We start from the raw sequence: 23680 nt of genomic DNA, 5'->3' as shown, positions 1-23680 counted from the left end.
TATCTAGAAATAGACTAGAAAGGCAGTTCTGGAGAAAGCAGTTTATCCTAGCCAAGTCTACGCACTAAAAGCCGTATATGAATATTTATAGACTCTGTGTTATAATTTGAGTATATTCCCCCAAAATTCATAAATTGAATCCTAACTCCCAAAGGTGATGTTATTAGGAGGTGTGACTTTTGGGAAGTGATTAGATCATGAGAGTAGAACCTCATGAATGGGATTAATACTTTGTAAAAGAGGCTCCAGGGATATTCCTACTCCTTCTGCCAACTGAGAACAAGAAGGATATAAAACTGGTTAAAGTTCAATAAGGCAACAAAACTATAATCTTTGGGGGCTATCTTTTCTATCAGACAAATAATTCTTACCTCTACTAGACACAAATCCACAAGTTAACATGTGATTCCATAGACTCTGAAACCTAATTAATGATAAACAACAAGTCAAATAAAGGCCTAAATAATTATATAATCTTTGCATGGGCCTATGAGACAATATTCCAGGATGACTTTGAAGGGACATGCACACCTCTTTTTGGTTTATTTACAAGTTTGGATAATTTTTTTTAACAATTTAAATAATTTACCTTCTTTCATTATTACAGTGATAATCTTTCTTTGAGAATTTAGATTTCCTGAAATACTGTATTCCATCTGCTTAATCAGAAATTAGTATTTATTTTGCAATTTCATGGTGATATCTTTTAGTCTTCTCTGATCTAGCTGCATATGATATCTAGCCCTTTATAAACTATTGATTCCTATCATAGGAGTTTCTCTGGGTATATGGGAGATGACTCTTACACTCCTGGGTACACAAATTCCTTGAATCTACAAGTTGCAAGCAATTAGAAAGGAAGAGAGGAAAAAGGGATCATTAATTCATATAAAGGCCCTGAATAAGTGTGATAGAAATATTAAGAAGGAAAAATTTAAAAAGAAAAGTAGAGAATTGTTATGTTTACTTGTACAGATTTGTTTTTCTAAGTTAGAGAACCAAGTTTGAAAATAATCAATTGAGTATAAATATAGGTTCTGTAAGAACAAAGAAAATGGCGTATCCATCTTAAAAATTCCATGCTATTAAAGCTACATTTTACTATTTTGAACGCAAATGATTTATATTCTTCTATCCTAAACAGAAGATCATAGGGTTCAGAGTTAAAACCAATTATTCAGTAAGTGCTTCTAAGTGTACATTTCAAATGTACTTTGAAGTGACTAATTTGGAGAAAAATGAAAGAAATCAGCTTTGCAGACATTTTTCTTCCTTTGACTTAAAACAAATAGACTTTGTAACAGACTCATGATAATCTTTATTGAGATCTTTAAAGACAATTGTTTAAGAGTTTTCACCTTTTACGACAATAAGGACATCACTGGCGTGTTGTAAATAATAGGAAATTGAAGTCACGAATTTTAGTGCCATGAACAAATTCATACTGAGACCTGTCTACATTATTTCACTTTAGACATCTTAGCACGTTACTGCAGTAAGTGTATAGCAAACATCTAACACACGTCTCTCTCTCTCCAGTCTGATTTCTTTTCCACTCATCATCTAATCCATTGACAAAATCATTATTCTAGAATCCAAGATCTTTGTTTTTCTTTCTGGCTTAACATGCTTCCATAGCACACATTATCACCTACCTAAGCTTGATAATCAAGGTTCTTTATGATCCAGGCTTTATAATCTCTCCAATTTCATTTTTGGCCATGCAGAGTAAGCTTCTATGTGCGCTACGCCTCCCCCAGAAGGGAAAGACATGTTATTTCCTAAACCTTCACATAATCTTGCTGTAACATATTTGCTTGTATAATTATCCTACAAGAAATACCCTCCACCCACTGTTATTCTGGAAAATTCTATTCATCCTCTAACACTCAGCTTAGGTTCCCTTCCTCTGAATAACTTTCTACTAACCCTGCCTACTCCATCCAGGTCTTCTAGATTCTAATGGCATCCTCTGGGTGTATCTCTTGTTACAGCCTTTCGCTTATCAGTGAGTCAAAAGACTTTTATGTAGGTTTGTTCCTCCCTGTGTGCAGATGCTTTGCCTTTTTTTTCCTCATTTCCAGAATCTAGCTTAGGATTTAATTTGGTAATACTTGCCTATAAATATTTGTTGACTATTTAGTATAATCAATACCTCTGAACTGATGCTGGCTTTGGGAAATTAAAAAGTAGAGAAGCCATTCACCTGAGATCATGGACATTTTATTGTCTTTATTTATTAGTGGGTTTCAAACTTTACTCTGCTTCTGAAGCTTCTTGTTAAAACACATATTGCTTGGCCTCCTCCCAGACTTTCAGATTCAGTAGGACCAGTCTGTAGCCACAAAATGTGTGTTTCTAGTCTGTGTACAGTTATTGCTGCTCCTGTTCCTCAGGAACCATGATTTAAGAATGACTGTTATATAACTACACCAAGACTAAGGTGCTGAAAGGGAATATGTATATTTAATACAAGCTTATCCAACTGATAATGTTGCAGTTGTAAAAAAAAAAAATCTAAAAATCTTCATATAGAATATGATTTATTCTCTTCTAAATCAGGAGAAATGGAAACATATGGATATATTTTATTTTATTCAGTAAAGAAGATCAGTATCCTGATTTTTCTGTCATAATCATACATTCATTATTTTCCAGTGATTTAAGAAGGTACATTTAAAAAAAAAAAACTTATTTATTATCTATTTATTTATTTAGGAGAGACAATACATGAGAGTGGGGGGAGGGGCAGAAGGAAAGAGAGAGAGAACAGAGAATCTCATTCAGACTCCATGCTGAGCACCGAGCCCAGTGCAGGGCTTGATCTCACAACCTGAAACTATGACCTGAGCCGAAACCAACAGTTGGACACAACTAATTGAGCCATCCAGGTGCCCTTTAACAAGGTGAATTTTTAAAAATTCTGACAATGTTAGTTTCCTTTTATAATAATCTTAATTTTTTTGAGGAGGAGAGATTACTATGCAAGCAATTAACCCCTTTCCCAAAAAACTGTACCTACATAGGAAATTTGTCCTCTTACTTTAGGTGGCTCCTGGACTCTCTTGAATTTCATAGGGAGATCTAAATTAAAAATATTTATTTTTAAACTTATAAGTGGGAAAGAAGGGATTGTAGAAATTAAATTAGAACATTCTTTGAGAAAAACAACCATAAAAAAGCTTTTGGGGCTAATAAACAAATTCAGTAAAATTGTAAGGTACAAAATCAACAAACAAAAATCAGAAGATCTAAATAAATGGAAAGACATTTCATGTTCTCGGGTAGAAATCTTTAATATTGTTAAAATGTAGGTATTGCTCAAAGCAATCTGCAGACTCGATGCAATTTTCATCAAAATCTGAGCAACCTTTTTTGGAGAAATGGAAAAGCCAATATTCAAATTCATATGAAATTTCAAGAGATCCCAAACAGCCAAAATGATCTTGAAAACCAGGAGCAGAGATAAACAGTTCAGTCTTTATACTTTCAAAATGTACAGTAAATCTACAGGAGTCAAAATAGTCTGGTACAAGAATATGGATAAATAAAAGATTGATGGAATAGAATTGAAAATACAGAAATAAAAACATATAGCTGTAAGTTGCCCATTCAGTGGGAAAAGAATATAGACAGTCCAGCCCTTGACTTACTTCAACTTAATAATTTTTTTTTATTTTATGATGGTGCAAAGTGATATACATTCAGTAGAAACCATACTTGGAATTTTGAATTTTGACCTTCTTCTGGGCTAACAATATGCAATACAATACTATCTTGTAATGCTGGGCAGTGGTATTGATCTACAGCTTCCCATCAACAACAGAATGGTGAGGTTAGACACCTGACACACTTAAAACCATACTGTACTGATATGACCATTCTGCTTTTCCCTTTCAGTACAATATTTAACAAACTGCACAAGATATTCAACATTTATTATAAAATAAATAAGCACGGTGTTAGATAGTTTTGCCCAGTTATAGGCTAATGTAAGTATTATGAGTACATTTAAGTTAGGCTAAGCTAAAGTCTCATGTTCAGTAGATTAGGTGTCTTAAATGCCTTTTTCAACTTATGATTTGTTCAACTTATGGGCTTACCAGGTGGAAACCCACTGTAAACTGAGGAAGATCTGTGGTCTCAATAATGGTGCTGGGACAGTTGGATATCTACATGCAAAATAATTTTGCTGGACACCTATCTTATATCATATACAAAAATTAACTAAAAATGGATGAATAATATTAATCTAAGTGTTAAAGCTGTAAAACTCATAGTAAAAGATACAGAGATAAATCTTTGTGACTTTGGAATTGGCAACTAATTCTTAAATATGACAGCAAAAGCACAAACAACAACAGAAAAAAAAAGTAAATTGAATTTTGTCAAAATTTAAACATTTTGTGTATTAAAGGACATTAACAAGGAATTGAAAAGACAGCTTAGAAAATGGGAGAAAATATTTGCAAATTACATATCAGATAAGTATTTAAAGTTCAACATTTATAAAGAACTCTTAAAGCTCAACACCAAAAAGACAAACAATGTGCAAAAGACTTGAATAGACATTTTCCCAAAGACATACAAATGGCCTATGAGAATATGAAAAGATGTTCAACATCAGTCACTAGGGAAATGCAAATCAACACAACAAGATTTCACTTCACATGTGCTGGGATGGATATAATGAAAGGAAAAAAATGAAAATAATAAGAGTTGGTAACTTTGTGGAGAAAATGGAACCCTGGTACCTTGCTGTGAGAATGAAAAATGCTGGAAATGTAAGATGGGAACAGTTTGACTGTTGCTCAAAAAGATAAATAATGAGTTGCCATATGACCCAACCATTCTGCTCCTAGATTTATACCTTCCCCAAACTTGAAAACAGGAATCTAAATCGAAATTTATATGCCAGTGTTTATTGTAGCATTAGTCACAATAGTCAAAAGATGGAAACTCTGTATGTGCCCATCCGTAGATGAATGCATAAAGAAAATGTTATGTATATGCACAATGGAACATCATTAACCCTTAAAAGGAATGAAATTCTGATGCATGGACAAACCTTGAAAACACTGTGTTAGGTGAAATAAATCATACACAAAAACACAGTTAATATGTGATTCTACTTAGTAAAATATCTAGGATAGGCAAATTCATAGAGACAGGTTACCAGGAATTCCTTGCTAGACAAGAAGGGCAGGTGAAGGAAGGCTGTTGATGTAGCCTGGGAAAATAAATGGCCATGGAGAAGCTTAGAGGGTCCTGAGTGACCAGAATGACAAGGAGCAGGGCCTGACTGAAAAGGTCCTGGATGCCTTGTCCTGTAATTTTAATATCAGATTGAAATGGTTTGGCAAATTGCTTTGCATGCAGCATTTTTCTGTGCTACCCTTGGAACTGGTTGCTAGGACTTCCTGGTGGCATAAAACTTTTTGCATGGTTTTGTACTCTGGGAGATATTGCTGCATTGGCCAGGATGAGCTTGTCAGTGGTTTCTGTGAAGCAACGGAAGAAAATGTTTTGGACAAGATTGCTTGCAACAATTACTATCATTTTTGTTTCATATTTACCCCTGTCTACCTCTCTTGACATAGGAAGAGGCTGTACTCATTGTTCTGCATGTAGCAGGTCTTGTGAATGGCATGGTGGAGTCTCTGAGGTACTCCAGATGCAAGAGATACAGAAATTAAATGCAGTTCTGTTCAAAGTTGAAAGTCAGAAACACCTCAAAAACAGTGTTTAAAAGCTGATGCTGTGGTTTTGGTGAAGTATGCTTTTCCTGATAAAATAATCACTCCAAAACCAATTTCAGGCCATTTGTATTCTGGTACAAACTACATGCTTGATTAAACTGTTAAATGCTTGTAACTTTAAAGTCATATGAGTCATTAATATACCCTTCCAAAGACAAGGAGATTTTAATCATTGCCATTTGTAAATTATCTTTAGCCATTTTTTTAAGACTTTTGAAAAACAGTTTTGAATGTGAATATTTAAGCATAGACCTGTACTGAAAGACATATTATTCAGCTTTTTTGGCTCTTTTAAAATGAAAACATTTTAGAAAGAATTAAATAAAACCACTTTACATGTAAGTGAAAGTTTTAACTTTAAGCTAAAGATTGTTTATTGTGTGTAGTAAAAAATATGTAAATCTTTATAATGCTTAAGTAAACCCACAATTAGAAATAAAGTTTACCAGGGGATGAAGAAAGGGATGAATGGGGAGTTATTATTCAACATTATTATAGAGCTTCTGTTTGGAATGATGAAAAAGGTTTTGAAATAGTTAGTGGTGTTGGTTGCACAACATTGTGAGTGCAATTAATGCCTCTGTATTGTACACTTAAAAATGGTTATTATTGAAAAAAATCAATATAAGAAGACACAGATAAATAAACAAAGGTAGGTTAAGTCCCAAGGGTAAAAAGCACTAACAATTACATAGTGTTTATTTTCTAGGCACTTTTAGATGGTTTTAAACATATTAAATCACTGAATCCTCACAACATCCTTATTATTGTCCTTACCTCATCTGTGAGAAAAGAAGGCCACAGAAATTTTAAATAATTTGTAAGTATCTTGTAACTAGTAGATAGAAGAGCCAAGATTTGGATCCAGGCAATTTGTCTCTAGAAATCATGCTTTGAATCATGCTTCCATTTTTACTATGCATTATTTTCTCTGTCCATCATTTGGTTAAGTGCTAAATGAAGAGAATGATCCTAGAACCATGAGAAGCAAGAGGTTAGGAGAAATCAGTTTATTTTTTGGTCACTCTGGTCTCATAAGACCATAAACTTCACAAATCTAATTTTTTTCCCCACAAATCTAATTCCTAGTTGACACATTTTCTCTCCTTTTGGTGTTCATACTGTCTTTCCAAGTGACTTGTGCAAGTATTTAGTGGGGTGTGATGACTTTTATCTGGTAGAGTCATTGAATATCTGCTTTGGACAATTTTTTTAATCAATTGAAAGTTTATCAAAATAGATAACATGATATTTTTCAGCTCTATTGAGATAGAATTGACAAATGAAATTATAAGGTATTTAAAGAGCCCAATGTGATAGTTTGATACATGAATACATTGTGAACGGGTTCCCCCAACAACTCAGTTAACAGGTCCATCACCCCACATATTTACCTCTTCCTCCCTTTTTAAATTTTTTTTTAGTGAATATATTTAAGTTCTACTTTCTTAGGAGATTTCAGTTGTACAATACTGTGTTATCAACTATAGTCACCATTTTATACAATATCCTTAGACTTCATTCATCTTATAAGTAATCTGTAACTTGGACTCTTTTGCCAACCCCAACCTCTACTTATTTCTTCCATGACACAGCCCTTGGAACCTTCTTTTTCACTCTCTGTTTTGGTAAGTTTAACTTTTTTTTTCAGAGTCCACATGTATGTGATACCATGCAGTGCTTGTCTTTCTCTGTCTGGCTTATTTTACTTAGCCTAACATGCTCCAGTTCATCCATGTTCTTGCAAATGGCAGTATTTCCTTCCTTTTTTAAGGCTGAATAATATTCTATTGTATACACGTACTACATTTTCTTGCTCTATTCTTTTTTTGGTGGACACTTAGTGTTTTTCTAAATCTTGGTTATTGTGACTAATGCTATGACGAACATGGGAGTACAGGTATCTTTTTGAGATAACGTTTTCATTTTCTTTGGGTATACACTTGAACTTGAACAACACAAGGGTGAAGAGTTCACCCCCCCCCATGCAGTCAAGAATCTGCAAATAACTTTTCGCTCCCCAAACACTTAACTACTAAAAGCCTACTGTACTGTTGACCAGAAGCCCTCACTAGTAAGAAAAAACAGTTGATTAATTCATATTTTCTGTGTTATATGTATTATTTCCTATATTCTTTCTATAAACTAAAGAGAAGAAAATGTTACTGAGAAAATCACAAGGAAAAGGAAAATACATTTACGGCACTATACTGTATTTATTGAAACAAACCTGTATACAGTAAGTGTATGCCTGCTGCTCAAACCCATGTTATTCAGGGGTCATCTCTATACCCAGAAGTGGGATTGGTGGATCATATATGGTAGATCTATTTTTAATTTTTTGAATACACGCCATACTGTTTTCCATAGTGGCTTTATCAGTTTACAATTTACAAAATAGATGAATTTTAAAGAGACACTGTGAGCACTATAAAAAAATTGTTGAAAAAAAATGTGCCGCCTTCTACTTTTTAGTAAATGGACTCATAGCATTAAGAATATCATACTATAAAGCTGATCTACATTCTTTCCAATACGTCTTTCCTACTAATTGCTGCATCAACAGCACGTTAATTTTTATAGAAATGATAATGCATCAATATTTAAGACATTTCTTGAACACCTATTTTATGCAAAAGTAAAAGCAAGTATCTTCCCACATAAGTGATAAATTACAGAGATACTCTGATGGAATGCTTGTCTGATGATTGCTCTTTCATTTTTTGTTTCCTGGCTAGTCACTTAGAGAACTTGGAAATTGTTTAAGAGATGAGTTACAGCAATTAAATACAATAAAAACATTATCTTTGGATCATCTTATTTTCATATATATCAAAACAGTTTGCAGTAAAATATTTATGATACTTTAAAAAATATAAGTACTCTCCATTAAGTTTTAATAACTCTGGTATGAGATTTAAAATATTTTAAGCATAACCCAGAGGGAATTTATATGCTATGAGCAAGGATATCTTAAGAAAAACTATGGCCTTTTATTAGCAATTATGATTTGTAGCAAGTTTTTATTGCCAATTTTCACAACTCTCCTTCTTCTTTCTTTTTTGTTTTGTTTTGTTTTGTTTTTCCCTACAATCGAGTCTTGTACTAGAGCTCTTGGCCCCTGGGATCAATGTGCACCAGACAACATGAAGCAAAACTTCCATCTGGTTCCGTACTTTAGCTGTTCCTGACTGGAATTCAATTATATAGAAGACACATGGTTACTTAAAATTCAATAGGATTAAAAAACAAACCAAAAAAGAAAAGGTTTGCTGCTTCTGAGGAAACACTCATTGATGACTAATAGGTATTATTTGAGGGTAGAAACACCCAGAATTTAGGAAAACCCACTGGATAACTTCTCCTTTTCCTATGTAACCAAGGTTATTGAGGAATCTGAATGGTAGTTGTGGGCCATAAATAGGACGTTAAGGAGTTTTTTATTAAACATCGTCTTCAATTCCATTTTAGATCATTCTTCTCTGAGCCTTGAGTACCTCTGAATAGAAATGGCAGCTTTCTGGCCACTTCCATGTGTTGATTAGTCTAAAACAAATAAATTCACTCTCACATTCCACTGAAAGATTAATACCCCATTTTCCTCATTCTTAGATAGGCCTGACGGGCAGTGGAGATCTAGAATCTGTTTTTTCATCTGGTTATCTTCTTTTCCTGTATTCCTGGTGTCCGACAGGGGTGAAAAAGGCATTAATGAAAGAGGAATAAACCTTTAATTTCTGTGTAGTGTTGCAAGTATCTCAATGCTGAATTTCTTTCAGATTATATTTTTGGAGATTATTTTTCGGCATCCTCACACTGAATAATTCACTGATAAAGGAAATACACTCTGTCTAATCTCTAGAAACCCTTCTCAACAATTTCATCTTCACTCACAGGTACACTGTAGTCTGTAATTGCTGAATCTCTTCTCTATGGAAAATGCTTTCTTGGATCAGTCCTTTTTTTTTTTTAAGATTTTATTTATTTATTTGACAAGTAGGCAGAGAAACAGGCAGAGAGAGAGGAAGGGAAGCAGGCTCCCTACTGAGCAGAGAGCCCGATGCAGGGCTCAATTCCAGGACCCTGAGATCATGACCTGAGCTGAAGGCAGAGGCTTAACCTACTGAGCCACCCAGGTGCCCCTTGGATCAGTCCTTTAAAGAAACTTTGGGTGAAGTAATTTCCAGAGTTTCCACTGGTACAAGGGAATTCAGTGTGCTAGAGATTGGATAGTTCTATGCCAAATTCATTTTCTTTTCTTTTCAGGTAAAGGTGTTCTGCATTTCCCAACTTTCCTTGAATTTGATACGGATATATGACAGAGTTCTAGCCAACTAAGTAGGAGTGTGGAGCTATTTCCAGGGCTGGCTCACTAAAACTTCCATAAACAATCTTCCATATTCTTTTCACATCTGCATCCTTTAGCCAGATAAGCCCAAAGATCTCGGAAGGCACCTTTGAAAATGATGGAACCATAAGATGGAATAAATATGGATCCAATTAAAGAAGAGTTTCTTGCTCCTTTGTAATTTTCATGAGCAAGAAATAAATTCTATCATACATGAACGATTATGCACTTTGGAGTTTGTCACAGCAAGTAGTAGTATTTTAATTAATTCACACATGCATTGCAGTGAGGCTTGTCATATTTAACAAATAAATATAAGGGTCATCGACTTAAATTTGAATTTCAGATAAATGAGGAAACATATTTTAAAATAAGTGTGTACCATGCACTACTGAGGATATGTTTACATTAAAAATTATATGCTCTCTACCAGAAATTCAAGCTTAACTGGCTATCCTATATTTTATATCAACCGTTAGTCTTACCACACTAAAAGGTGGGCATGGCCAGTGACTCTCTATCTTGTTCCATTTTTCTGTGGCTGCTCTATCTATAATCAAATTTTGAGAAAGGTATAGAAGAGAATCAGCTTTTAGCCTCTACATTCACACAGGAATTGCACCTTCGGGGAGATATATATTAGTCTCGTCCTAACCCTCCCCCACCTAAGTCCATCGCAGTACTATGGCACAAGTTTCTCTAACTCCATCCATGTGGGAAATGTCATATGTGCCTTACCTTCAATAGGCTCCCTAAATTTCTGTGTGTGCTTCTCCCAGAACCCAACTAGCTTGGGGCAGAGAGTATCACCATGTTTTTAATAACCATACAACTGAACACTCAGGTAAACTCTTCCCTGTGATGGATTTGAGACTTTCTCTTGTTTGGGCTACAAGAGGTAGTGAGCGTGAAGGATGCAGAAGGTCTGGTCAAATCTTAGTAAATCCTGTGACTGTATGCCTGGGAGTTCCTCTTCAGAATGCAGAAAAGCTTATTAGCTCTTAGGATTGTTTTGCATCTTCAGCAGGAATTCTGAAATGACAGGAAGAGTTCCACTTTCTTATAATTCCCTTCAGGTTCCATTCAGTTACATATCTTTAGATCATCAAAAAGTTCGAGAAAATGCAAAACTTATTTGCATATTCTTTTTTTTTTTTTTCCAGCAAAACAGTATGCATTATTTTTGCACCACACCCCGTGCTCCATGCAATCCATGCCCTCTATAATACCCACCACCTGGTACCCCAACCTCCCACCCCCCGTCCCTTCAAAACCCTCAGATTGTTTTTCAGAGTCCATAGTCTCTCATGGTTCACCTCCCCTTCCAATTTCCCCAAACTCCCTTCTCCTCTCTAACACCCCTTGTCCTCCATGCTATTTGTTATGCTCCACAAATAAGTGAAACCATATGATAATTGACTCTCTCTGCTTGACTTATTTCACTCAGCATAATCTCTTCCAGTCCCGTCCATGTTGCTACAAAAGTTGGGTATTCATCCTTTCTGATGGAGGCATAATACTCTATGCAACATGGGGGCTTAAGTGGGTAGGAGAAGAATAAATGAAACAAGATGGGATTGGGAGGGAGACAAACCATAAGTGACTATTTGCATATTCTTAATTTCACTTCAAATAGATAACATTAGACAATCAAATATAAATGTATTTCTTTTGGCCAAGTTAATTCTATTCAATTACAATTTATATCTTCAATAAATTAAGGCTATCAATTCACTTATAGCTCACCAAGCTCTATGGCAACCCACATCCTCTGTGCTTCATATTATTCTTTCTTGTGTCATTAAAATATGATATTTGGCAAGGTGTAATACTAAAATATTGGGTTGGGGTTTTGTTTCTTACTTATTTTAAATAATTTAACCTATATTTCTCCAAGAGTTTGATTTCTTTCTAAGAAGGATATTATATTTCTTCAGTAAGGGCAGTACTTTTTAATGCATTGGAACAATATTTAATATAATAATAATATCAGGGTTCAAAGTAAATAATGAGACTGAAAAGTGAGAGCAATACATCTTTTCAAACCAATTTGAACAAAATGAAGTATTATTTAAAAAAATAATATGCTGTATCAGAAATAAGAAACTGAAGCTCCAGCAAAACTGATTACAAGGCGGACAACAAGCTTAGGTCAGAGACAAGCAATTATACTCTTATTTTTAATTTTTCAGCATCAGTTCCTAGATCCATGGGGTAAAAAATGAAAATAGAAAAAGAAAGAGACTCAAATCACATAATCGTATTATATGTTACTTATATTATACAGTATTCTGCTTTCTCAATCTAATTTTCTGCAGTTAGCGTCAGAAATCTTTGGTTTAATAAAACAATACAGTTTATTAAGGGATAGATGCTAAAAGCAAGAACAGTATGTACAAGGATCTAACATCTAGTTAGTAAAAAGGAAGGGAGCCTTATTCATTGGAAATCAAATTTGATATTTTACATTATGCATTTCACTCCACATTAAGAAATTACTGAAAACATCTGCAAAGAAAAACTGAACCACACAGAATGTGTGGAGCTTTATTCTTAATTCTACATAGGAGATACTAGTGTAGGGCAGGGGTTGTTTGGCAACCTTTTCTTAAAGGTCCACATAGTAAATATTTTAAGCTCTAAGGGCCATAGGTTCCTTATCTAGCTAGTCAATCTGTTGTTGTGGTGAGAATGCAGTCAGAGAGAACACGTGAACAAATAATTATGGTTGTGTTTCAGTAATACTGTAACTACAGGCCATTGACTAGGTTTGGCCCAAAGGCCAGAGTTTGTCCATCCCTGTTCTAGAATAAATACACATCATGTTATTATCTCTCGCTAACACACAGATTCTCTTCTGACCCTGATGAACTTCTCAGTTTACAAATAATTTCCAGTTCTGGTTCATGCCAGTCTTATTTCCCCACCAAGACTTGCCCTTTCTTTTAAGCTCATAATTGATATGTTGGGAATGCTATTAATTTCTTCACAGCTAGAGTTTTTAAAGAGAATGGGCTCTAAATAAAATCTAATCATTTGCACAGCTGTTTGTGGTTTTAAACTGATGAAAATGTTGAGACAGTAGTCTACTGCTCAATCGTAAAATGACTGTTTCTAGAGGGGATCATACTTTTCTTAATCAATTTGATTCTATTTTTAAATTGATTTAGGGAAGATCCAAGTATAGCACCTAGGTGATTTTGCTTTGAACAGTTGAAATTTCTCATCAAATATTTATAATTTATTTACAGACAGTAAGAGACATTTTCCTTAATTAGCATATTTTTGGCTGGAGTTCTTTCTGTGTAGCAGATCACTTCTTTGAAATTACTTTCCTGATGAACTGCTTAATGGAATGAAGAGTATTGTGACTTTAAAAATAGCTTCTTGATAGCCAGGTATATCTGTCTCCTCCCCTGAATCCCAAATGTATATAAATTATTTTTCCTTAATTCATAAATTCAACAGATATTTATAGAGACCTAGTGTGCACAACACATTGTACTTGATATTTGGCATTGGATGAGTTTTGACTATATAACTAGATAAGGATGAGTGGCTATTTGTGAAATCAGAAAAAAAAAAGAGAGAGAGAAAATACTCCAATTTAAAAAAAAATTCAAAAATAAATGTCTTCTTATGAATAAGGAAATGTTTCTAGCTTCAATATCTTAAACCACCCAGGGTGAGATAATGATGAATCCTATGGGAACTGAATGCCCTTTTGAAGATCTCTAGTGAACTTTGTTGAAGTGGAAAACTTTGGACTAGTTTCCAAAGTTATTTAAAGAATGAATGTCTCAGCTTCTATTTTTCTCCTCCCCTGGTTCCCCTAGAGACAAATTCTCACTTCATTTTATTCTCTGTCTCTGAGTCCCTTTTGGTTCGTTTTTTTTCCTTGACTGCAACAAGAAAAAACGCTTGGCTAAAATTGGGTGCTCTTATGTACAGTCATGTATAGATTTCTCAGAGGCTCACCAAACTTCTATCTTCCTAGCTCCTACCAAAGTACAGCTGATTCTTACTATTCACAGTAGTTACGTTGTATAAAGTTGCTGTGAACACTGAATTTGTGAACACTGAACCATTGGTCCTAGGAGAAATACAGAGTTAGGTTTCCGAGAGTCTCTGGTCATATTGTCATCAACCTATCAGTACATAGGTGTTTTTGTGTGTTTATATCTATAAAAATTTTATTAATAGGTATTATCGATTCACTAGCTTTGGACTCATGGCCACAACACTATAATTCATGCCTGAATGAAATTTACCTAGCACATGTATTTTCTTCATAAAGGACATCATTCTTATGCTTAGGAAAATGACAGAACATTTCAGCACTATGCTTTGGAGTCCATTTTAAACAGTAAGATCACACACACACACACAAAAGCATAAAACTGCAAATAATGTGGCACTAAATAAACTGCAAAAAAGATAATCATTTACAGAATGAGAGTTGAAACAAGAAGGCAGAACATCATCTTGTTTGACTGCCATTGGGAACATGCTCTAAAGGTAACTCAAATTTTTTGACATTCCCCACATGTCTATGAATGACCATGAAACAGGTTTAAAAATAGATTTGGGGGCTGCAAGTGAATTTTTGTAAATAGGTGAATTTATAATTATGGACTCTGTAATAATGAAGAATGATATTTTCTTTTTTTTAAGTCATATTTTTAAATAATTTTATTCAAGTGTACCTCAGAGCAAGATGGAAAGGAAAGGAAATAAGTCCTTCTTATTACTTGACTTATATATATTTTTTCCAGTTAACTTGGTAGCCTACATGCCCTCCAGCTGCTATTTTTATATTGATATATTGCTACTTATTGATATTGATTATGAAGACTTACATTCCCTATTCTTTTTTTTTTTTTTTTAATATTTTATTTATTTATTTGACAGAGAGAGATTACAAGTAGGCAGAGAGAGAGAGGAGGAAGCAGGCTCCCCGCTGAGCAGAGAGCCCGATGCGGGACTCGATCCCAGGACCCTGAGATCATGACCTGAGCCGAAGGCAGCGGCTTAACCCACTGAGCCACCCAGGTGCCCCAACATTCCCTATTCTTAAAGAATAGAGCAAACAGTTGACAAGTAGATTTAACAGGTTATCATATTTAATTTATCTTAAGGTACAACTCTCATAAGGCATTAAGAAATGGAGTACACTGTACTCTTGAATTGCCTTACATTTTCAGTTTCTGCGTAAATGATGCAAATCTTTGCAAAGTTAACTCCAATAGTAATAATTTCTGCCTATTTTAAGTAATGCATTTTCAAAGTCCAGATTCTATGCTGCATTAAAAAATAACTATTTCCACACATGGTTAAGTCCTTTTTGCACAGTAGAAAAACATTTTTTATTGTAAAATTTGAGTTTATTAGTAGAAAAAACACATGGCAACATATAAATTTTTTCCTGAGGAAATCTTAGCATATATACATGGTTACATTCTTTAGAACAGACCCAAACAAAATAATACCCTGGCGTATTTTTGACTCAGTTCCCAATACCTGCTGGACCTTAAGCTCCATGAAGAGAGAGACTCTGGCTCTCCTGATCATGGCTATTTTACAGAATGCATAACACGTAGTAGGGGCTCAACAAATGTAGGCCAAATAAGTGAGGCTCGGTCTGTATATACCACAACCTAAATGATTAGGAGAGACTTCTCCTCCAAAGTCCATCACCTTAAGGATTTTGAGGCTTTAACAAAGAAAAAGTACTTTAGGATACCTTTATTTTTTATCATGCTTATTTCAATATACTTTTACAAGTAATCTCATAATAATTAAAACTCATATTTCTTTATAAATTAATGCTTGCTAAAAAACAAAGCAAAAAATGTAATAAAAAACCCCATAGACATTGTTTTGGCTTTACTAGACAATCTATATTTTATCATCAGCTTACAGACACCTAACAAGCCAGCAATTTGGTATGTCTCTATACTTTCTCATTAACTTTATGTTCTGCTTCCAGTTCAAGAAAAATTGAAATCAATACAAGCAAGTTATAAATCAATAAAAAAGATTACTAGAAAAATCCCTAAATTTTGGAAATTTAAAAGTTGCCTTCTACAATAATGTATATGTCAAAGAATGAATTAAAATGAAAATTAGAAAATATTTTGAGCTGAGTGACAACAAAACACTACATATCCAAATTTTGGAGTGCAGCTAAAGCTATTAGGAAAGATATATGCCCTATATCAGAAAAGGTGAATGGCTGAAAATTAATGAGCTAGAAACTGCTCTAAATAACTTGGGAAAATTGCAGCAAATGATACCTAAGAATATAGAAGAAAATAAATTATAAATATAAGAACTGAAATTATTAACATAGAAAATAAATATATTTTATAGAGACCTAACAAAACTAACAGTGGATTCTTTGAAAAGACTGGAACATTGATAAGCTCTTGGATAAACTGAATAATATATTTTTTTAAAGGAAACAAAACAAAAAGAGGAACAGCAAAGGAAGCATCACTAAAAATCCTGTGGATGTTGAAAAAGTTTCATTTACAGTAATTTCAAAAATATTTAAAAAACAAAACATGGGAATAAATTTCTCTAAGATATGTGAAATCTCTGCAATGAGACATGTAAACTATAATTGAGGGAAAATGTGAAAAGCCTTAATTAGAGATAAAACTTTTCATGGTTTGGAAGATTCAGTATTACGAAATGTCAGTTCTCTTCAAATTACTTGTAGATTGAGTACAATCTCAACCAAAACTCCAAGTTTTTTCCCCCCAGAATTTGAAAATCTTATTCTAAGATTTATATAGAATTACAAAGATTTAAGACTAACCAGGAAATTCTGCTGTAGAAGAAAAAAGTTAGAAAACTTGCTGTAATAGACACTGTCTTTTAAAAAAATTTTTTTTTTTTTTAATTTGACAGACAGAGATCACAAGTAGGTAGAGAGGCAGGCAGAGAGGGAGGGGGAGGCAGTTTCCCTGCTGAGCAGAGAGCCTGATGCTGGGCTCCATTCCAGGACCCTAGGATCATGACCTGAGCTGAAAGCAGAGGCTTAACCCACTGAGCCACAGAAGCGCCCCCCCTTTTTTTTAAATAGTTACTAAGTCTTGACAAAACTAGTGTAGCTAAAGACAATTCTTTGTATTAAGAATATAGAGAAATGAAGTAAAGAGAATGGGGAAATTTTGTTAACAGTTCCTATATGTTTAAACTTCTGGTTTCCTTTTTTCATCAACTGAACACATGTTGAAGGTTATGCAGCCTCTGTTTAAAGTCAGCAGGAATTTGAGAAATGAAGCAAAATTAGAGTCCAATAACAGAAAACAGCAAATATAAAACAAAGGTGAATTTTTCAGAGCAATGAGAAAATGATACACCATTCAATACATAATGTTGGATTATGGAGTATGCAAATTTTAAAAAAAAGGCAAACAAAATTTCTTTTTTTGTTTGTTTTAGAGATTTTATTTATTTATTTATTTGACAGAGAACACAAGTAGGCAGAGAGGCAGGAAGAGAGGGAGCAGGGAAACAGGCTCCCTGATGAGCAGAGAGCCTGATGTGGGGCTCGATTCCAGGACCCTGGGATCATGACTGGAGCCGAAGGCAGAGGCTTTAACCCACTGAGCCACCCAGGCGCCCCAAAGACAAACAAATTTGGCCCCTACTTCACACTTTACCAAGTGGATTGAAACTGTAAATTTGAAAGTAAATCCACAATAAAATAAGGTGGAAAAGTACTTTTCTTGGAAGGAGGGTAGGGGGATTTAAGAAAATAACTCTTTAACAAAACACACAAAAAATAACCATAAAGGAAAATATTGATAAGCTAGAGTACATTGAAATTAAGAAATTCTGTTTGTTCAAAAACAAGAATAAGATAATGAACAGGCAAGCCACTGAGTAGGAGAAGATATTTGCAATGCGTGTATTAAAAAGTGCTTATTTCTGAAACTTCATAGTTTTTGAAACTATGAAGAATTCCTATAAATCAGGAAGAAAATATAGTTCAAAAGAAAAACGGCCATAAGAAAGGAACTGGTACTTCAAAAGAAGGTTTATACAAATGCCCAAGAAATATTTAAAATGTTGTTTAATCTTATTGTTACCCAGATCAAAAAATTAGAGAAGTGTAAAGTAATGAAGAAGAATCAGATAAAATTATACAGCCACCAAAATAGTTAAAAAGAAAATTACTAAGACTACCATGTGTTGGCAAATATATGGAGTACTGTAAGTCTATATATTGTTGGTATGTTTATAATTATGGCTGCTTTTGAAAACCAAATGATATCATCTACTGAAATTGAACACTCACTCTGTGATCCTTGCAAATCAACAATAAGGAGATTTACAAGCCCTAAGAAAGCCCTGAGAAGTGGATGAAGTTCTGATATGTTTGTTACTGGGACATCTGGAAAAGGAGGTATCATTACCAGACAAGAATGGGAACTGAACGAAGAAATTTCCTAATCTCATTTAATAAAGATGGGAGACAGTTCTAAGCAATGAACAGCTAGTGTCAAAGATTCGTGCATAACATAAAACCATCATTAAAGCATCACATGAACTTGACAGAGAATTTTTGCTGACTTTAAGCAGGGGCTGCTGGAAAAATGAAACTAGGATTTTAAACAGGTAGGAACTGCTAACAAAACTTTCCCATTCTCTGACAGAACACAAAATTATACTGTTGGTACCCAATGTGATTGGGTCATATATCATTTGTGCCTTAGTAATTCTAAAGTATACCTGCAAAAAGTCTAATAAAAGTTGTGTGTTAAGAAAAGAACTTTGTTGACATTTAATAGTTGGCTTCTTTTTTCTTTGAACATTTCGTAAAATAATGCCAAGCAGTATAATCCTTGGCATCTTAGATTTTATGATATTCCGTGTGATATGGCCTTTCCGTGCGAATTCTCATACATAGTCATAGAATAAAGGAAAAGACAAAAAATATATACAGCAAAATATTAAAATTATTTATCCTTAAAAATTTTAGGCTGTTTTAACTTATAGGATCTTTCTGTGTTTCTGTACTTAAAAAGTTTTAATTCTGGACATGCATTAAGAAGTCTAAAATCTAATCAACACTAAGCAGCATGGAGGGAGGCTTCCTTATGAAGGCGTCTATGACGACGTATGTGTCTAGAACCATTGCTTCCTACAAATTGGTCCCAAAATGACCAGGGCATTAAGGTTTAGGGACCCAACCTCAGAATCCCTGATTTTTCATCTCATAATTCAAAAATTTGCTTTTAAAGAAGGGTGATTCTGATGCAAAATTAGGTTGCTCTATAGCACATTAAAAGATTTTCTATGACATGAGTTGTACTTCTGTCAAGTTAAGGCATGATTTTCCATAATAGCCACTATTTATTGGACTTCCTCTGGATAGTACCAGCCACTGGACGCATTCAGTTTACAGAAATAATAAAATATATACTAAAACTCTGTTTTTGTAGATATATACTCTTACTCTACAATTAATTCCACGCTTATACCTATCAGTTTGTAAGCAGTTAGAGAAAATATGCTGCCATTTTAATAATGAAGTCCATTTTGTACACAAAAGTCAGTAGTTCATATACTGTATTTCTAATTTTTTCTGGTTTCCTGTACTTGGGCTAAACAAAATGAAAGCAAGCAGTATTGTGGATTCCCTGTGGATTTTTGGCTTATACATCAAGCTTATTAAGTAAAGAGAAATGCAGGCTACTCAGGAGATTGGGATATAGGCACGGCATCACTGTATTATGCAACAGGATGGCATAAAATATTTAGTGAAAACTTAGATTTCAAAAATCACATGGATGGTTATTTCCAGACCCCAAGTGTTTTCTTTTTCAAAACAGCAATTTTTAAATTATTCCATGTTTTCTAGAGCAATTACACATGGAAAATGTGGATATTAAGCATATGTTTTAAGCCACAAAAACAATTGAAGGACTGAATGTAGAGTATACTCTATGCTCATTTTGAGTAAAGTTCAAATAAAGTAGAAGATAAGTGCTTGTATTTTCAGCAAGATAAAATTTAAGAGCAGTGTTTCCCAACAATATAAACATACAGACACACACACACACACACACATAGAAGTGAACATTATTTTGTAACTTTCATTTGCTGAAAATTATGTTATATCATAACATGATAAATTTACCAAGAAATCATAGAAGGTTTAAAAAGCTTTTCTTATACTTTTATTCAGTAATGTGAAATGTAATACATTCCCAGGAATTTTGTGTGTTTTTATTTCATTTTGGCCAATGATGAACAAATATAAAAACTTCTCACATTAGGGAACTTCAGTGACATCTTATTAATTTGCATGCTAAAAAATACGTGATTATCTAATTTGTTGTTTAGTTGAGGATGGGTTGAACAGAAGTCTTTTGTTTTTACTGTCTATAAAGAATAGCTTTTTTATGTAATAATGAAGCCAATGAAATTCCAGAGATTTCATTTCAACCTATTCCAGAAAACAAATTATTTTTAAAAGTAAGTTAACCTTAGCTTATGAATGGAAGCTACTAATTACAAATTAATTCCATGTATTTACTGCCAAAAGACCACCAGGATTTCTCTTTGGTAACAGCTGTGAGCAGTTAAGAGTGGTCGAGGGACAGGGAGGAAGGATTGATACATAGAAAGGAGAAAGGATGGAGCCTTCTTCCTCGTGTCACCGGGATGAACCGAGGTGCCACTTCCTTCACTGTTTCTTGCTGATGTTTTTTTTGCATTATTTTCACGGATTTCTCCCCCAGGATCAGTATATTTTTGACAGTAAGTAAAAACATCGAAGAGGCAAGGTATTGAAATGAAAATTATCTTCCTATCCTGTAATATATCTGATTTCAGAATTTCCAGCAAAAACCAAAAGATTCCATTCTCAATGTCACACTTTGTAAAATATAATACAGTGTTCTAAATCCTACAGTGGGGTTAAGTGCCTTATTCAAAGAGGCTTCACCAACACAGGCAATCTAAATTGTCCATTTGGCACCCCTGTAGTTTTTAAAGCTCGGGATAATTTTCCAAAGAAGGATTGGGTTGAATGAGAATTTTCCCTTGTCCACCAAAAGAAGGATAATTACAGTAGAGGAGGTGGGAAAGGAGATCCTGCATGGTACCTTGACTAGAAGTACATTGCTTGGCAACACATATTTGAGGTTCTGGAAATTGACTTTCTTAAATCACCCACACCATTCTGTTGGAAAGTCTTTGCGTACATCCAAGAATCCAAGTTTTAAGGTCATTGATTTAGAGAATTTTAATAATTTGCAAAAACCCACACAGATTAATGTGTATGTAGCTTAAACTTCCTGACTTGAGAAGCCGAGTTCTTAACCACTGCACTCCATTCTTTGTTCATTAAAGATAAATTCTACGTAAAAAGAAATGCCCATTACTCTTTGGTATTTGCAAGTATCACACTGTCTCATTAATATCTCTCAGTGTATTATAATGCTATTTTAATTGCCTTGATCTGTAACTATGCCTTTTTACTGGGATTTTTGTTTTGTTTTATTTTGTTTCATATAGTTCTAATTTCTGGAAATTGGATTTAAGCCTCAGGAAATAGTATATCAATAGGAAATATAAAATAAACTTTCTACATTTCAATTTAGGAAATTTTATAGTAGTGAGGTAATGATGTTTAAAAGCAAATTTCTTGGTGTTTAGATTTATGGTTTGGCTGTTCTATGCTTCTCTAGTTTTTTTGTTCCACTTTATATTAATACAATACTACAACATTATTATAAGATAAATGTTTCAGCTTCATTCATTAGGAAAACCTTACAATTTTGTTCTGAAAACATTAATCATAGTAATTGCACTAAATTAATACTGTACATTCAAAATAATCTGTTTGCCTCTGCCAGCTGGAAATCTGTTTCTCACTAGGGAATAACATACAACGACTATAGAGAAACCAAGCTGATGTTCCCCTTCTAGAATATTTTAACTGTTTTGCACTGTTGACAATGGAGGTTATCATATTTTCTTTGTATTTTCTGAAAATGTTGTGGTGTACCACCAATAAATTGTTTCGAGGTGTAGAAAATACTGCCCTTGTCATTGAAATCCAGAAAAGGGGGGATAGGGTAAGGAAAGATAGAAGGGAAGGAATGGAGAAGGAAGGAAGGAAGGTTGGGAACAATGGAGGGTTAGGAGGAAGGGAGGAAAAGAAGGAGAGAAGGAAAGAATTGAGACACAGCTAGTTAGAAAACACATTTAGATTTGGAAGGGAGCTTAGAAGCCACTAGGTTAATTATTTCATTTTCTAGACTGGCATATCATCATTTTCTAGACTGGCATATCATCAACGTGGAATTATAAACCATATATTCTTTTGAATATTAGAAAAACAGTGAATTATTTTTTCTAAAGACATGCCTTCCTTATAGTGAAATAGTCTCTCTTTTACAATGAAATTTTGATGGCCGCCTCATTTCCTCATATTTTATCCCCCACCAAGAATTATCACTAATAATTCTACAGCAGTTGTGAAATAGACAATACAAACTTGGAAGCTTCTTGGACCACAGTGGATATTGTGGCTGTTTAATGATGTCACATGGGAAGGGCTATCGTGTCCTGTTTCCTGCCCAATAGGGTGGCCCACTTTAGTTCAGATCGTAACCTGGAAATTATTTTCCCTCTCCCGAAGTAAATAATATAAAAATGTGTCACCTCCTGATGCAGAACTTTGAACACAGACGCAGGAGCAATGATAGAGTTGCAGTCCAGATTAAGTATAAAAAGAAGCCTTTCCTAGTAACAAATAACTCATGATAAGTATTTTGCAGAGCTTATTATAGGCAAGGAATCCTCCCTAGCAATAATATGACTAAGACTAGATGCTGTAATAAATAATCAGAGGCAGAGGCTTTGTGCATATAAAGTGCATACTTAAAGTTTGCCGCCAGAAGTTCTTCAAGTCACCCACCTTTCTGGAGTCACTCTTAATCGCCGATTCCATATTTTGGGATTGTCCTTACCAAGAATTCTGTGAATAATCAATGCAATGCTTATGTTCTCCAGAGCCAGGACATACCTCATTCTTCTCATTTTTCCAATGAAGTTCATCCCTGCTAAACACTACCCCATTTTTTTTTTTCTATCTTCCAAAGAATCACTAAAAAGGGCAGATGTGGGTAGCAGTCATTCCTGTAGATTTGCTTGGGAGGTGGCCCATTTGAGGATGGCACATGAATCATTTACAATCAAATAGTACACATTTTTGTTGTTGTTGTTTAGGTTTCTTCATCACTGCAAATTCATGACTAGTTGTATTTTCTCCCCAGTGTCAGAGAAAAATTGTGCCAGCTGGAGTTAAACAGTCAAGAAAGGCTTTGCTCAAGACCATTGTGCTAGGAGTGAACTCAGTTGTGCTGAAACAGAGTGGGAGGGTTTTGAGCACTAGTGGGGGCTCATGGGAGTGCACTGGTAGTCTTCAAGAGGAAAGTTAGTCACTGCAATTAGGCCACCGTGTTGACTAATTGTCTAATTTGTGCTTGTCGAAGATAGGCGTCTAGTCTCCATAAAGACTCGGGTATGGGAAGTCTATCTTTCT

General features: G+C 34.3%; 1 long non-coding RNA gene across 1 annotated transcript in view; it reads left to right on the top strand.

Moving 5' to 3' along the window:
* Positions 1-10239, top strand: part of LOC116575153 — a 221973-nt gene extending 211734 nt beyond the window's left edge. The window contains exon 3 of the long non-coding RNA XR_004279626.1: positions 10026-10239. This is a non-coding gene — a long non-coding RNA (uncharacterized LOC116575153). The remainder of the gene's footprint in view (positions 1-10025) is intronic.
* The last annotated feature ends 13441 nt before the right edge of the window (positions 10240-23680 follow it).

The sequence above is a fragment of the Mustela erminea genome, chromosome 16, assembly GCF_009829155.1.
Source record: "Mustela erminea isolate mMusErm1 chromosome 16, mMusErm1.Pri, whole genome shotgun sequence".
In the NCBI taxonomy this organism is placed as follows: domain Eukaryota; kingdom Metazoa; phylum Chordata; class Mammalia; order Carnivora; family Mustelidae; genus Mustela; species Mustela erminea.
The sequence above is the reverse complement of the archived record's forward strand: the minus strand, read 5'-3'. Positions and strand labels throughout refer to the sequence as shown.